Here is an 18507-nt window from a genome sequence, read left to right as displayed (position 1 = left end):
TAAGGAAGAATTCTGTTATTAAGTTTTAACTAAATGTTTCAAAAATGTGATAATTCAGAAATTATTTGTTACTTTTGTTAATATATGATATATATTTATTTTTAATAAATTTATATTCTATTCAATTAAACATTGATTAAAATCATTGTCCCATTTTGATTTCATAGTAGTTTGCGGTATTATACACATAAACACGAAATTATGCGCAGAAACTGACCCACAGGAATTAAATTCGCGCAGCAACTGATGCGCAGCAACTGACTCAAACGCGCAGAATTAAACGCATTGAATATTATTTTTAATTCATTAAATTTATTAAAATAAATTATATTTTAGAGATGTTATTTATTGTAAACATATCTTAATAACACAAACTACAAATTTAATAAGACATAAGTTCAATTTGATCAATATAAAAATTATATTTTATAGTTAAAAGACGTCTTGACCAAAATACCGCAGGAATTAGTACACTTACCCTATACAAGGACACAAATATATCTCTTTCATTTTCTAACTCATGCTTTGCGTTCGCGAACAACTTTCGCGAACCTATTGTGCTTAGGCCTTTACATATCCCGTAACCGTCTCCCAAACCCAACTCAGTTGTGCTTAGACCTTATTCCCCAAATGTCATTTTACCGAATTGCATTTATCCGAACTGTTATTTTAACGAAATGTCACTTTTGCGAAAAGTCATTTTTGCGAATTGTCATTTTTAGGAATTGCCATTTTTACGAATTGTTACTTTTGCAAAAAGTTATTTTTGCGAAATATCATTTTTACGAATTGTCATTTTTACGAAATGTCATTTTTGCGAAATATCATTTTTACGAATTGTCATTTTTACGAAATGTCATTTTTGCGAATCGCCATTTTTACGAATTGTCACTTTTGCGAAAATTGCTATAGTAAACTTGTATGCATAAAGATTTCCTATAGCAATTTTCGCAAAAATGACAATCATTATATTTATCATTATACTTACAATTTCACACAAAATTCCGCATCAACAACAGCTGTGACGTTGCTTACAACTTTTCAAAACAAAATTTCCCAATTCCCATCGAGAAATTTCAAAAATTAGAGTGCAGTCCCATGGTGGTAGAATAGTATAATAGTGGAACAGTTTTGAGCAATCAGATGACTGGATTTTTTAAGACTTATTTTGATTGGTCAAATCCATTACACTACTCCACTATTCTACCAGCATGGGATTGTACTCTTACAATTTTTTGGATATTCTCCATGAGCATAGCTAATCAAAATTAGAGAAACTAATATTAAGACGTGGAGGTAATCTGTGTAATTTTTTTAGGATTTTTTACAGTGACAGTACAATGATAAATTGAAATTCGAAGATTATAATCGAATTTCTACTTTCAAAGTGAATTTCATAATTATTTAAAGAAAAAACCTTTGTGAAATAAGTTAATTCTACTTTTACTAATTGTGTAAGTAATTTTCAATTATTTTTCCATGAAAGTGCAAACATAACCTCACTTTTTATATTTACTAATTTCATTTATTTTTATTTATGCGGGATTATTCATATAAATTATGAAATTTGAATTGTAATTAATTTACATAACTTATGCAATCATTTATTCTAGATTGATTGTATTATGGTTTGCGACAAATGTGAAAAGAAATTAGACATAAAGTAATCACACCAGATTCCTGGAAAGCAGGAGCCAGGAACGCAACCGAAAACGGTGGCCGTAAAATCCCTACACCTCGATATTCGAAATTTGCAGAATCTGCAGGCAAAAGGTTCATCAAATTGGTTCTCATTATTGCAGTCTTCCACGCAAAATTCTCAACAAAAACTACAATTCAAAATGGATTCCGAGGTAAAAATAAATTTTTTTAAAGTAGACTAATATTTTCAAAAAAAAGAAATAAAACATGGAGGTAATAATATCCAGTTCCAAGACAACTACTTGGCAAATATAAAAATATATTTCTGTGGCACCATTCTTGAAACTAACTAATATGGGAACGTTCATAAACTACGTAGCACTTCAAGGGGGAAAGGGGGGTCAAGCAATTGTCTACCATAAAGGCCTAAGCACAACTAATTCGCGAATGTCATTCGCGAACGCATTACGCAATGCATGGGTTAGAAAAGGACAGAGATATATATTTGTTTCCTTTTCTAACTCATGATTAACATTCGCGAACGACGTTCGCGAAGCAGTTGGCGTAGAGTCTACATTGGATGAACGCGAACGTTGTCGTGCTGACGTCACCCATTTGAATAGCATGGGTGACGTCATACGTTCGCGTACCATGGAATGTGTTCTCTACTAGAGAGGAAAAAATGGAGCTAAAACATGTAATTTCGTCTACGTGGGGGGGGGGGTAAAATTTCCAAAAAATTGGTCTACATAGTTTATGAACGTTACCTATGCATCTTATTTTGTAAGTCATTATTGTCGCTAATAATAATTTTAATTGTGCTAATATTAATTAAAATACATTAAATACAATAAAAACGTTTATAAATGAAAGAATTTACCCTATTATTTAGTAAATATATATACGTTTAAGAACTTAAAAATAAACTTAATGTCGAGTGTCATTCGAAATTTTTTGCAACACTAAAACAAGTAAACTTGCTACAATATTGCCAATATTACTGTAAGTTTAGGTGTATTGGAGAAACTGTTGAATGAAAGTTTCTAGAAGCTAAAATAAAAAAATGTGATTGTAAACTGTTGTTTAAAAGCTTTATTATTCATTGTTTCTCATCAAACTTACAAGAATGCGTAAAGTACCCCGCAGCTATTAAAATCCCCGTACATCCTGTGCAGGTCCTCTGCAGGATCCCGTACGGGATTTTGGGACAGGGTTCCTGTGCAGGTTCCGATGCAGGAACCTTAGCTATCAAAGGTTCCTGTACAGGAACCTTTGCAGTTTTGTAAACTGCAGGTACTTAAGTATAAAGGATCCTGTAAGGAACCCGTAAAGGATCCTACACAGTTTCCTCAATTAATTAATTTATATTTTTAAGGGGACCCGCACCCGAAATTTCAACTATAACAGAATATAATTGAGGCCTTGGATCCAATAACTCGCCCGACGCTCGAAGACACGCGCTAATACCAGTCGGGTAGCAGTGAGTGGCCCAGAGGCGCTCACTGCTCACTGACTGGCAGTTGCGCGTTCCTCCGAGCGTCGGGCGAGTTATTGGATCCAAGGCCTCAATTGAAAAAATTTGGTATATTTTTTTTCTGACACTATTTTGATTCAGAAATAAGGTGAACAAAAAAAGAAAATTTCATGATTTTTTCGAAAATTAAAAAATTTTTTTTTTGGATTTTTTTTTGTAACTTTTGACAAAATTAAAATTTTACAAAATCCATGCCCTTAATTGTACAGGGGGTTGTAAGGAATTCATTAAAACAAAAACCATTAAAAAATAATAAAATTTGTGAAAGAAGAAGCATTTTTTATAAGTTTATGGTATAACATTATAAACCATAAATTTACAAAAAAATGCTTCTTCTTTCACAAATTATATTATTTTTTCATGGTTTTTGTTTTATTGAGTTCCTCACAACCCCCTGTACAATTAAGGGCATGGATTTTGTGAAATTTTTATTTTTATTTTTTGTAAATTTATGGAATAACATCGAAATGTTATACCATAAATTTACAAAAAATGCTTCTTCTTTCACAAATTTTATTATTTTTTAATGGTTTTTGTTTTAATGAGTTCCTTACAATCCCCTGTACAATTAAGGGCATGGATTTTGTAAAATTTTAATTTTGTCAAAAGTTACAAAAAAAATAAAAAAAAAAAATTTTTTTAATTTTCGAAAAAATCATGAAATTTTTTTTTCTTTGTTCACTTTATTTCTGAATCAAAATAGTGTCAGAAAAAAAATATACCAAATTTTTTCAATTATATTCTGTTATAGTTGAAATTTCGGGTGCGGGTCCCCTTAACTCCTGCGCAGTAGTTTTCTATGAGTTTCTCGAATGCGCAATACATTTTTCTGTCCAACATTGTTATACGAGCCTAACATATTAAAATATGAAGTCTATGTATGTCAAATGTTGCTTAACATATAAAAATTTAAAAAATTAAAAAATTTCCTGTACAGAATCCTGCAAGTGTTTCTGTACAGGAACCTTTGATAGCTAAGGTTCCTGCATCGGAACCTGCACAGGAACCCTGTCCAAAAATCCCGTACGGGATCCGGTCGGGATCCTGCACAGTATCCCGAGAGGATCCTTTAAGGATCCTGTACGGGGATTTTAAGCTAGGTAATTATTTTACGCACAGAAAATTACATTACTCACTGGAATTCATTTTGCACACTGCTAGCGGTGTGTAAAGTAACACTTTACACACAGTTTTCTGTGTGTATAATTCAATTTTACAGGTTAGTGTTGCAAAAAAATAATTTTTGAGCCCTAGGAAATCTGGAAAAGTCAGGGAATTTTATCGAACGAAAATCGTACACGAAAAAACTTTTTTCAAGAGTTATTACGAAACTTATTCAAGAACTCAGGATATGGACAAAAATTTAGTACTATTTTTTAGAAAAGTTCAATATTCATTAAAGAATTTTCAGGTGTTTTTCTAATGGCTTGGAAATAATTGTTCTTGACGCTGCGACTGAATACTTCAGTGTCTGCGCGCTGAAAAAGTCCCGAACTATTTAAGAAAGAAGACGTAGAGTAACCAATAGGCATACAGCGCTTGTTGGCTCTAAGCGCTTCAAATATGATCTAAAGCTATGATATCGTAACGCGTCCACAGCCGAGTGGCATTAAGGCCAACGCAGAATAGATCTGTAACCGGAACCGCAATCGTAAGCGTGACCGTAAGAATGAGTTAAAGAAGGATAGGTATATTGTTTATCCTTCTCTAACTCATTCTTCCGCTTACGGTTACGATTGCGGTTCCGGTTACAGATCTATTCTGCGTTGGCCTTTATGGTGCAGTCCCATGCTGAGCAGAAAACAGAATGCAAAGCAGAATTTCGTGAGTGCAAGAGAGATAGTCAGATATCACTATCCTTTCCACTCTCACGAAATTCTGCTTTGCATTGTGTTTTCTGCTCAACATGGGACCGCACACTAAGGCGGAGAGATCTTTCTCAAAATCTCGAGGTCTCAAGTTCGACTACTCACGCAGGCAAATTTTTTTCGTTAATTTCACATTTTTCTATTCTTAAACCAGTTCAGGACTTTTTCAAGAAAATTCAACAAGTAGTTGAATGTAGTAATTTACTACAGTTATCCCCGAACAGCTTAAAATAATATTTCTATCTACGGTTTTGTAGCATTTCTTGTTTCTTTTCCATATCCTGAGTTCTTGAATAAGTTTCTAAATAACTCTTGAAAAAAGTTTTTCCGTGTAGCAACCTTATCGTAAAAAATAAAGTTTTAACAACAACCATCTGTTTGTTTCCTACTTAGATTTAACAAAATCCCTAAAACACATAAAATCCTGTATTTTTCCCTTCTTCTTTTTGATAGAAAAAAAATATAATATTTAACAATTTCTTAAACTTTTAAAAAAATTTTAATTTCTGGAGACAAAAAACTTTTTGTACTTTTTGTTTTTTCATATTTTGCAAAAGTTTAAAAAATTCGGACACTTAAAATTCTTGAAATATGTACTTGTTTATTATAAATTTATAGATGATATTTTTCGAGAAATTATAATTTTTTAGTTCAAAGTTAGAGTAGAGAATAAATGAAATTTCAGTCCAACGAAATGAGGCGCATGATTATTCCTCAAAATGTAATTTGACCGAACTGTCATTGTAACGAATTGCATTAATTATCCAAACTGTTATTTTAACAAAATGTCACTTTCGCGAACCGCCATTTTTACGAATTACCACATTATGTGAATTGTCATTTCTGCAAAATTTGCTATAGTAAATCTATATATGCATACAAGTTTACTATAGCAATTTTCGCAAAAATGACAATTCGTAAAAATGATATTTCGCAAAAGTGTCAATTTCGTAAAAATGGCGATTCACAAAAGTGACATTTCGTAAAAATGACAATTCGTAAAAATGATATTTCGCAAAAGTGGCAATTCGTAAAAATGGCGTTTCGCAAAAGTGACATTTCGTTATTCAGATAAATGCAATTCGGTAAAATGACAATTTTGAAAGAGCAATAATTTTTGGTAAAATCTCAATTTTATACCTTTTTTTACTCTTTCTATTATTTTCTAACTAAAAGTAGCACGTAATGTTCCAGTAACATTGACAACATTGAGGCAATATTGGTAATGTTAAGGCAGTGTTCTCAATATTGCTGTAATATTATACGTTCTGCTGGGGTTAGTTGTTTGGCCCTCAAAATAGAGTTTTCGCGACAAAAATGTGTTAAATTTTTTTTTATTACGTGTTATCATTATATTTTATGTTTTGTGGTCGCTGAATCCGAACCTTTGATCAAAAATTCAAATGAGGCTGGAATCCCATGGTACCGTTTTGCGTTGCGTTTTGTAACTAGGCAATGAGTGCAAATAGAGCAAACATATATCTGTATCTCTCTCACACTCATGGCCTAGTTACGAAACGCAACGAAAAACGCTGTCATGGGACTCCAGCCTGACTTCAAGATGAGGAGTTCGATTTTGACCGTTCCCAAGTACAGTTCTGAGGCTGGAGTCCCATAGCACCGTTTTGCGTTGCGTTTTGTAACTAGGCCATGAGTGCAAATATAGCAAACATATATTTTCATCTCTCTCACACTCATTGCCTAGTTACAAAATGCAACGCAAAACGGTGCCATGGGACTCCACCCTCAAGCATTAATTTAAGTGAGGATTCACCTTACAATGTCTAAGTTCTCTAAATTTTACTTATTTGTTTTTTTAAAGTGTCTATAACTTCAAGTACTCGGAGGAAATGATTCTAAACAGACTTTTTTTGAACTTAAACCCATATTTGCAATAGAATAAATATTTAAATCAGGGTGAAGTCCCATGGCAGCGTTTTGCGTTGCGTTTTGTAACTAGCCCATGAGTGCAAATATAGCAAACATATATCTCCATCTCTCTCATGCTGCCTCTACAATACGAAAAAAAATGAGAAACGCGTGACGCAGACGCGAAACGCAAAAAATTGACATGTATTTTTCTCGCGTTTGCGTCGCGCGTTTCTCACTTTTTTTTCCTTATGTAGATACAGCTTTAGGCTGGAGTCCCATGATAGCGTTTTGCGTTGCGTTTTGTAACTAGGCCATGAGTGTGAGAGAGATACAGATATATGTTGTCTATATTTGCACTCATGGCCTAGTTGCAAAACGCAACGCAAAACGGTTCAATGGGACTTCACCCTCACACTCATTGCCTAGTTACAAAACGCAACGCAAAACGCTGTCATGGGACTCCACCCTCACATCTTTACCTCCCGACACGTGCTCGTCAACCGCCATAGATTTATATAGTTTACCGAATCGCGTATTTGACGCCATTTTTGTTCACATTAACCAATTTCATGAACACTTTTAATTCTTATTCTTATACAAGAGGCCATTTAAACAAAAAGAAAGAAAGAAGAATTCTTATTCTTCTAAGGGTACGATCCCATGATGAGCAGAAAACACAATGCAAAGCAGAATTTCGTGAGAGTGGAAAGGATAGTGATATCTGACTATCTCTTTTGCACTCACGAAATTCTGCTTTGCATTCTGTTTTCTGCTCATCATGGGACCGTACCCTAAGGCCGCAGTCCCATGGCAGCGTTTTGCGTTGCGTTGTAATGAGAGAGAATGCAGCAAACGTATATTTGCGTCTTTTTTTCTCCCATTACGACGCAACGCAAAACGCTGTCATGGGACTCCACCCTAAGTGTTTTGTTCTGACAGTCGGCATAGCCAAAAGTCATTTAAGAAGAAGAAGAAGAAGACTTCAAGATGACCACCACAAAGTTTAGATATAAGTAATCAAATCTAGTTGTAAATAGGGGAAAGTGGTCCTATAAGTTGGCCGCCTAGCTAAGCTAATTGGTCGAAAATAGCAACAAAATGAAATTTAATCAAGTCAGCAAGTATATAATTGTGTTCAGCGATCGTTTTCCTATAATTTTATGTTATTTAGAACGTTATAGAATGTCTTTTGTAGTCTTAATACAATAAATAGTGAAAAGTTCAAATTTAATGTGTACATAGTGCATGCAACGTTGCCAACCCTATATTAAAGAACCAGTAGAACCGGGTAGAATCAGGAGCCTACTTGCTTTGAGTTGGTTATTGTCACGTAAGTTCCAATTTCAAACCAGTAGATATGTATTTTCAGCTGGTTTGAATTCGGAATGTCAAGTTCAAAATGAACTGGTTTCAGTTTGAACATTACAGTCAACCGGAAATTCCAAGTAGATTACATTGTACAATATGATCTTGTTTCAACTTGGATATCGATTCATAATTGGAAATCCAAGGTGGTTACAATTGAACAGATAGTTTTGAAAAAAAAAATTTGTGGAAAAAATAATAAAACATTCTTATGACCATCAATAACTTCAAATTCTTAGCACACTTCAAACATACAAACATTTTTATTAAACTGGAAGAATTAAATTAAAACTTGTACCCTATGGGAATCGAACCCCTCACCTATGACCTATCTATCTAAACGCTTAACGACCACGGCTATCGAATCGACGTGAGAAATATTTTTCGACTTGTCTATATAAGCTGCAACTTTGAAAAACGCAAGTTTATGTAAAATATTATAATTTTTGTAAGTACCTATAAAAATACAAGCAGAATTTAAAATATTTATATAGATTTGCAATATATGCTATTATGTTAAAAATATTAATTAAATATTTAATAAGTTTCTGCTCAAATGTCATTTGACCGCGTTGTAATTTTTTGCAAAAATTTGCAAAAAATAACATTAAGCGAAATAAAAAACAGAAAATTCGTAAAAATTAAAATTCGCAAAATGACTCAACAGTGTTAAAAAAATTCCATTGATTGTGAACTACAGATTTTTATAAAATTACCAAATTCACAAAATTACAAATAGCAATAGTAACAAATTCATAAAAATATCAATTCGAGAAATGCAAATTCGAAAAAATAAAATTTGCAAAACAACAATTAGCAGAAATAATGATTCACAACAAAGCAGTTTCGCAAAAAATAACAATTATCAAAAGTATCTACCAATTTGTAAAACTGTCAATTGCGAAGAATGCAATTTTGCAAAAATAAAATTTGCAAAATAACAGTTAACTAAAATAAATATTTGTAAAAATGTAAATTTGTAATAATAATTCTTTGCAAAAATAACAATTTATAAAATAACAATTGGCGAAAATGACAATTTTATGAATTCCAATAAGCGATTAATCAAACTCTTTTAATTTGAACTTGAAATTCCAAATAGAATGCATCCCCGATTCAAATTAAACCAAGATGACATTAATCCTTCACTGTAACATATAAATTTAGAGTTGGAAATTCCAAACTCAAGCTTGTTGATTTTTAATTTGACAGGACAAGTGAAATGTAGTATTCGAGAATCCAAATTGAACCAAGTAGATACTTGAACTTAATTTTTGTATTTGGAAATGCAAGCTGATACTTGTAGTACGTGCGAACTTGGAAATACAAGTAGAAATGATAAGATTGGAAATCCATGTTGAAACAAGTCGAAACAAAAATTGAAGAGGACAATCCAAGATAGAACCATTTCAATTTTATCTTGGATATCCGTGTCAGTTACATAAATAGGATTTCCAAGTTAAAACCAGTAGAATTGCTACATGGAAAAGTTTTTCAATTTGGAAAGCAAGTTGACACCAGTAGATCCATGTTCAATTTCTACTAGTCTCAACTGGTTCTTTAATATAGGGAAACGTTATAAGTGTTGTTTATATTATCAGATGAAACGTAAAGTTTGTTTACAAATTGATTAATTGTAAATCTCACAGGTACCTATTGACAATAAATTGTTTTAACGGTATGAAGTCAAAAGTTCCAAAACAGAAGTTCCAATTCCGAAGGACCCAAATTATTATTTTCCCAAATGACATTTTTTCAAAAGTATTATTTTTCCAAAGGCCATTTTTACCAAAGTATTATTTTTCCAATAGTCGTTTTTTCCAAACATTGTTTTTTTTATTTTTCTAATTTCAAAGTGCAACTTCAAGTGCAATTAAAAATTTTATTCAAACTATAAAATAGTGAACAGTGAAATTATAATAAATTGTAAATTTTAATTATGGTATAGAATTAATACAAGTCAGAAAAAAATTATTTACATATCGAAAGATTTCTGTATTATAAGCATTCAGATGGAAAAAATAATGTGAAATATTGGAGATGCTTTATTTTTTCAAACAACTCCAATACTTTTCACTTATTTAACAATTCAACACTTTTTATATGGAAATTTTTTTTTGGAAATTTCACACTTTGGTAGATTTATATTTTGGACATTTTGGGCTTTAGAACTTTTGTACTGTGGAAAAATAAATTTTTGATCTTTTCATTTTGGAACTTTTTTCTTGAAATTTTTCGATTGGAACTTCCGTTTTGAAACTTTTGTACCCCCATCGTTTTAACAGATATATGTAATTATTGCATATCGGTTTAGTATTTAAACAATTTAGATCAATATCTGTTCATTTAATACTTTGCAGAATGTAAATATATATGACAAACTACTCAATTCCCATAATGGAGCGTTCAGACCTCTGCAGCCTGTCTGTCTGCCTGCAGGTTGCCATGGTAACGTACAAGAGTAAGAGAGTAAGGATATTTAAATTTATTACACCTTCTCCCTCACTCAAATATGTTAAATGTTGAAAATCAAAAATGTTTATAACTTTTTTCATAGGTACCTAGAGGTCTCAAAAATTTAACTACGCCTTTATATTATAACTTTATCTAGCAGCACATCAAGTTTTATCAAAATATGTTCATTAAATCAATTATCGATAGAACCTCCTTAATTATATATTTAAAATTAAATTTCGAATTGAGGCATTTCACGTCAGAAATATCACGATTTGCAAAGGGTATGCCGATTTTCGCAAAACTTCGTGGGAGTATAGTTCTATATAAGAGACTTCTTTCCCCCAAATTTTTTCAACAAAAATTCAAAATTGTTGAAGATACGCCATTTTGAATTTTAATATTAATTTTATAAAATTTTGAATATCTCGAAATATTGTTTATGGATTTTTATGAAATTTACACATTTTTCAGGTAAAAGTATGTACTTTAGAATGCAAATAAAGTCAATAAAAAAATTAATTTTTAAATAAAAAAATTTAAAAAAATTTTTTTAAACTTTTTGTTTATTTACTCCTCTCTGAGAAAAATGTTATTAACATATTTGGATTCCTTATGAATTCACCTTTAATTTCATAAAAAAAATTGATGGAGACTCAACTGGTTCCGGAGATATTGAATTTTTTGTAAAAAATAGTCATAGTTACAGCAGCAATGTACGACTGCGGTAACGTACTACGCGACTTGTGCAGTATGGTGCTATGGCGCGGCGACGCTTTTTTTTACAAAAAATTCAATATCTCCGGAACCAGTTGAGTCTCCATAAATTTTTTTTTATGAAATTAAAGGTGAATTCACAAGGATCCAAATATGTTAATAACATTTTTCTCAGAAAGGAGTAAATAAACAAAAAATTGTTTAAAAAATTTTTTAAAAATTTTTTAATTTAAAAATTAATTTTTTTTTATTAACTTTATTTGCATTTTAAAGTACATTCTTTTACCTGAAAAATGTGTAAATTTCATAAAAATCCATAAACAATATTCCGAGATATTCAAAATTTTATGAAATTAACATTAAAATTCAAAATGGCGTATCTTCAACAATTTTGAATTTTTTTTACAAAATTTGGGGGAAAGAAGTCTCTTATATAGAACTATAATCCCACGAAGTATTGCGCAAATCGGCATACCCTTTGCAAATCGTGATATTTCTGACGTGTAATGCCTCAATTATTAAAATATAAAATTAAACATTACTAAAGAAAATTGGAAATTGATCTATTTAATACATAGTAAATAGCTTTCATTTATTAAAATCTTTTGTATTTGTATTGTTGCAGATAATTCCAAACAATATAATTAATCTTCGATGTGCCATCTATGAAGGACATCTAGAAACTGTAAAGGAGCTTTTAAAAGAGGAAATTATAATTAATGATCAAGATAAGAAGAGGGAAAGCATTTTGTTCCATGCACTTAATGCAGGAAATTTAATGATTGTTAAAGAAATTTTAAAGCATCATGCTGATATTCATGAAAAAGATTACGCATTGCACATTGCATTTGAAAAAAAATCTGAAGAGTTGGTAAAAATATTGTATGAATATGGTGCCAAAATTAAATGTAAAAATAATAATCGCGACAAATCACTTCATGCTTCTGCTAGAAACGGAAATGAAAAAAAATGTAAAAAGCTTTTAACTAAAGGAGTTAGAGTAAATGCAGTAACTTGTGATCAAGAAACTGCCTTGCACATTGCAGTTGACAATGGTCGTGAGGAGATTGTTAAATTATTGCTAGAATTTGGTGCGACAGTTGACTATAAAAATATTTATGGCTCCACGCCACTTTATATTTCTGCTAGAAAAGGAAATAATGCAATCTGTAAAATGCTTTTAACTCAAGGAGCTGATGTCAATAAAATAAATTGGAATCAAAACACCGCCTTGCACATTGCGGCTAACTATGGTCACGAAGAGACTGTTAAATTATTGCTAGAATTTGGTGCCGAAGTTAATTGTAAAAATAATTTTGGAGACAAACCACTACATTTGTCTGCTGAAAATGGAAGTACAGAAATATGTAAAATGCTTTTAATTCGAGGAGTTGATGTAAAGGAAATAAATAAGAATCAAAACACCGCCTTGCACATTGCAGCTGAGAATGGTCATGAAGAGACTGTTAAATTATTGCTAGAATTTGGTGCCGAAATTGAATGTAAAAATAATTATGGCTTCACGCCACTATTTTTATCAGCTAAAAAAGGAAATAAACCAATATGTAAAATGCTTTTAACTAAAGGAACTGATGTAAATGAAATAAATAATAATCAAAACACCGCCTTGCACATTGCAGCTTACTTTGGTCATGAAGAAACTGTTCAACTATTGCTAGAATTTGGTGCTAAAGTTGATAGTAAAAATATTTATGGCGACACACCACTACATTTTTCAGCTATAGAAGGAAATAAAGCAATCTGTAAAATGCTTTTAACTAAAGGAACTGATGTTAATGCAGTAAATTGCTATCGAAATACCGTCTTGCTCATTGCGGTTAAGAATGGTCATGAAGAGACTGTTAAATTATTGCTAGAATTTGGTGCCGAAATTGAATGTAAAAATAATTATGGAGAAAAACCACTATATTTTTCTGCTGTGAATGGAAATACAAAAATTTGTAAAATGCTTTTAATTCGAGGAGTTGATGTAAATGAAATAAATAAGAATCAAAACACCGCCTTGCACATTGCAGCTGAGAATGGTCATGAAGAGACTGTTAAATTATTGCTAGAATTTGGTGCCGAAATTGATGGTAAAAATGATGAAGGCGACACACCACTTCATGTTTCTGTTGGAAAAGAAAATAAAGATATCTGTGAAATGCTTTTACTTAAAGGAGTTGATGTAAATGAAATAAATAAGAATCAAAACACCGCCTTGCACATTGCAGCTGAGAATGGTCGTGAAGCGACTGTTAAATTATTGCTAGAATTTGGTGCCGAAGTTGATTGTAAAAATATTAGTGACGAAACACCACTTTATGTTTCTGCTGGAAAAGGAAAAAAAGAAATCTGTGAAATTCTCCTAATTAAAGGAGCTGATTTAAATGCAGTAGATAAGTATCAAAGAACCGCCTTGCACATTGCAGCTTACTTTGGTCATGAAGAAACTGTTCAACTATTGCTTGAATATGGTGCCAAAATTGAATGCAAAAATAATAATAGCGACACACCACTTCATGTTTCTGCTAGAAAAGGAAATAAAGAAATCTGTAAAATGCTTTTAATTAAAGGAACTGATGTAAATGCAGTAAATTGGTATGGAGAAACCGCTCTTCACATTGCAGCTGAAAATGGTCACGAAGGGACTGCTAAATTATTGATAGAATTTGGTGCCGAAATTGATGGTAAAAATGATGAAGGCGACACACCACTCCATCTTTCTTCTCAGAAAAGAAATACTAACGTTTGTAAAATGCTTTTAATTCAAGGAGCTGATGTAAATGAAACAAATAAGAATCAAAACACCGCCTTGCATATTGCTGTTAAAAATAAATTGAAAGAGACTGTTAAATTGTTGTTAGAATTTGGCGCCGAAGTTGATTATAATTATTATGTCTCGTTACTTTCTACTTTGCGTCACGATATTGACTGTCATTTAATTAAAAGAAAAATAGCAAATTTATTTGTAGGCGAAAAATATCTACATAGGAAAGAATGGCACGTGTGTAAATGTGAGAGAGGTTGCGAGGAAGAAGTATTATCTTTAAAGCATGAAAAGATTAATAATACAGAGATTTCGTTCTTTGACATATTGAGTAAAGATTGGCTATTAACATTGTACATGAAAAATGAGAATATAGTGCAGACTCTAAAATCATTTGATTACGAAACAGTTTCCAATTTATGGCAACATGATAAACTTTAATTTCATAAAGGGTATGAGAAGAATAGAGTTACTAGACCAATGTTATAAAATTCTTCCTCTGTTATATAACAACTTTCACGGGTCACGACAATGCTATAGTGAAATAATACTTAGTTACCTAAATGACAAGGACATTACTAATTTAATTAAGGCTTGTCAGCCTATTGACAGAAGTAAGCTAATTTTGAAGGAATTGTAGATAGGTGGATCTGCTTTTTGTAATATAGAAAATTACTACGCAAATGCCTCTTCGAAATTATTTTTTCTCCATTCATTTGAATTTTTCAGTTCTTTTAAAAATTGTTAGAGTAGAACGGGGTGAAAAAGCCAAAGTGCAAAAAAGCCATTTGACTTGTTTAAAAACTGTTAAACCGATTTATCAGCCATTTAGAATATAAGTATACTATTTGGTAATACGCATTTACGCAACTTTTGAAATCTTTGTACATAAGGAGAAAACGTATACAATGTTAATTACATGATTTTTTTAAAGCACCTAATTTACCTCGTAATTAATATCTGTTATAAATAATATCTAAAACATATTTTATTACATTAAAATTGTCAATTACAATTAATTTGGTTCATTTTTATTTGTTATTTTAAATTTCTTATTTAGTAACAATCACTTTATCGAACCAGCGAACCATCGAACGTGTTCCTATGTTTCAGAAGCTAAAACGACATTAGCAAAAGAAGACCTCGTGGCGCGTAGGCTCTTCCGTATACTTAATCGAGGTTGGTGGAACCGGGCATACATTTTCTAGCATTTGTGTTACTTTCAAAGCAGGTAAGAATTCGGATCCAGCTTCAAAGTAGTAATTTTAAATTTTTTCTTTTTTACAGTGCAGTTTTCGAGTTACGTTACAGTTTTCTTGAAAAAATGTTTTTTATAATAAATTTTAGATATTTGTAATCGTGGAGATTTCTAGGTTCTGCACTGAGAAAAATAAAAGGTTAAATATAACCAAGTTAACCTAGTTAACCAACTAGTTAAGACTACTCGGTTACGGTAGCTTCTTTCTCTGTTACTGTAACTAACAGTTTATGATTAATGCTCCGTAAACGTTAGTTAACTTACTCGGTTACTGTAGCCACCTAAAAAGGCTACAGTAATAATATGAACTTGAATATTGTAGTCAATTAGCTCTGTTATAATAAAGAAACCGATTAATTAATTCTAAACCACCCAATTCGATTAAAATATTTTTTAATCAATAAAATATTCCCTTGATAAAAATTATTTTCTTTTATTGGAAAGAAATCTATTTGATTAAAAAATTATGTTCTAATTTAAAGATAACCAAAATTTTCTGTAAATTAAAATTCTTTTTTATAATCAAACAAATCTCTTTCAAATAGAATAAAATACTTTTAACCTCTTTAACGTGCATCGTGTAATATGTCATCGGGGATGTAAGGTTTAATGCGTTAAATATTCTCCGTTTCATTTTTATTTCTATGTATCTATATTGTAGATGAATTCTATATTTGATGGCTGCTGTAACATAATCAATAAAAATTTGTATCGCGTCGGTAGAAACCAGAATTGTAACAACACGACTCTCCGGAAAAGACGAAACGAAGTGACTGACGATATGTCGCCTAGATATGTTTACTCGGTTAAAATCTCAGAACTCAACGTAAATACATGAAACTCGGTTAAAATTAAGCGCATAGTAATAGTTTATATTCAAAAAACAGACAGGTAACAGCAACCACGAAAGTTTGTTTCCATTATGCACATTTCAGATTGATGGTTAAGACAATCCTTTGGAGGATTATTTTTAACAGATGTGTTTTAACCATCTCAGCTCGGTTGTGATAATCAGTATAACTTAGTTTCTTTTAACCATATCTTATTAAAGATATGGACCATATCTTATTATTATTATTATTTTCTTATTTATTTTTAAATACTTTTTTTTAACCGAGCAATTTCTACCACTCGGTTAAAACGCAATTTTTCTCAGTGTGAATTTAGATTCATTCTTCTTCTTCTTCTTAAATGACTTCTGGCTGCCAACTGTCAGAACAAACTGAATTTAGATTCATTTCATTTGAAAAATGTTAAAATTGCAAAACTTTTGAGCAATAAATATAAGGTTAAGTAGAGACCCGAAGCTCGTAACAATAGATCCACGATCTTAAGGTGCTTCTATACCTCCGGTGGATTGGTCAGGCTGGAGTCCCATGACAGCGTTTTGCGTTGCGTTTTGTAACTAGGCCATGAGTGTGAGAAAGATACAGATATAGGTTTGCTCTATTTGCACTCATTGCCTAGTTACAAAACGCAACGCAAAACGCTACCATGGGACTCCAGCCTCAAGCAATCGGCTCGATGAATTTTCACGGTCGGAAAATGTACTTTCATGGCGGGTATTTTTGAATAAGTAAATGTTGAAAAAGTTTTTACTTGAAAATTTATTTAAAAAAATGATTTTATCATAGAAATTCTTTTGAAATTTATGTTAAAAAACATGTTTTATTTTAAAAGTTATCAAATTTTAATTCAAAATGTTTTAATTTTCCAAAGAAGTGTAAAAAGCCTAATGTTTTTGAAATGCTAGTACAGACGGTACAGACTGTTTGTTATGAATGTACATAACCTAGCGTTGTGTTGTCGTGCTTGTGATAATAAAATCATTAAATTTAGAATATAATATCACAAGCACGACAACACAACGCTAGGTTATGTACATTCATAACAAACAGTCTGTACCGTCTGTACTAGCATTTCAAAAACATTAGGCTTTTTACACTTCTTTGGAAAATTAAAACATTTTGAATTAAAATTTGATAACTTTTAAAATAAAACATGTTTTTTAACATAAATTTCAAAAGAATTTCTATGATAAAATCATTTTTTTAAATAAATTTTCAAGTAAAAACTTTTTCAACATTTACTTTTTCAAAAATACCCGCCATGAAAGTACATTTTCCGACCGTGAAAATTCATCAAGCCGATTGCTTGACCAATCCACCGGAGGTATAGAAGCACCTTTATTGTGAAAAAGGGCTATATGTATGCGCTTTTAGTACGGCCTGCTCATGCGCAAAGAGCAACAGATTTCTCCGTGCAAATCCCATCCTTCAGCACAAGCTTCAGCAGCAAACTTCCAGGCCTAAGCACAACTGTTCGGTTTCGGGAGACGGTTTCGGGATATGTAAGATTTACATACATTTTGAGGTTAGGAAGCCCATATCCCGAAGTCGTCTCCCGCACCCGACTCAGTTGTGCTTAGGGCTTCCCTCTGGTTTCCCTCCTCATTTCTTTATATCTAATATTAAAAGAAAGTCTCTTCTACTTTATCAACTACTACTTTCAGATTTACCGCCTCTTTCTGTTAAACCTCATTCACACACCAGGTCTTGGCCAAATATACAGGCACAACGCCAGTATAGGCCAACGCAGAATAGATCTGTAACCGGAACCGCAATCGTAAGGCCGCAGTCCCATGGCAGCGTTTTGCGTTGCGTTGTAATGAGAGAGAATGCAGCAAACGTATATTTGCGTCTTTTTCTTTCCCATTACGACGCAACGCAAAACGCTGTCATGGGACTCTACCCTAAGCGTAACCGTAAGAATTGTGGGGATTGGCCAATAGATCTCGCATCTACGCCAATTTCCCATATAGATCTCTCACTCTTTCCCCGTCTAGGGCAGGTCTCCCACTACGTAGCCTTACTGATGAGTCCAAGTAGTGGGGACTGGGACGAAACGATATAAAGTGGTCTTCATACCACTCTATGGATGATATATACTTTTAAATCTCCATAGAATGAGTTAAAGAAGGATAGGTATATTGTTTATCTTTCTCTAACTCATTCTTACGCTTACAGTT

The 18507-nt window shown here is 32.0% G+C and overlaps 1 pseudogene; it reads left to right on the top strand.

Moving 5' to 3' along the window:
• Positions 1 to 1234: 1234 nt before the first annotated feature.
• On the top strand, positions 1235 to 15240 carry LOC122499842 (annotated as a pseudogene).
• The last annotated feature ends 3267 nt before the right edge of the window (positions 15241 to 18507 follow it).

This window comes from Leptopilina heterotoma, unplaced genomic scaffold, assembly GCF_015476425.1.
Source record: "Leptopilina heterotoma isolate Lh14 unplaced genomic scaffold, ASM1547642v1 Lhet_177, whole genome shotgun sequence".
Lineage (NCBI taxonomy): Eukaryota > Metazoa > Arthropoda > Insecta > Hymenoptera > Figitidae > Leptopilina > Leptopilina heterotoma.
Note: the sequence above shows the minus strand (reverse complement) of the source record. Positions and strands in the feature narration are given on the sequence as shown.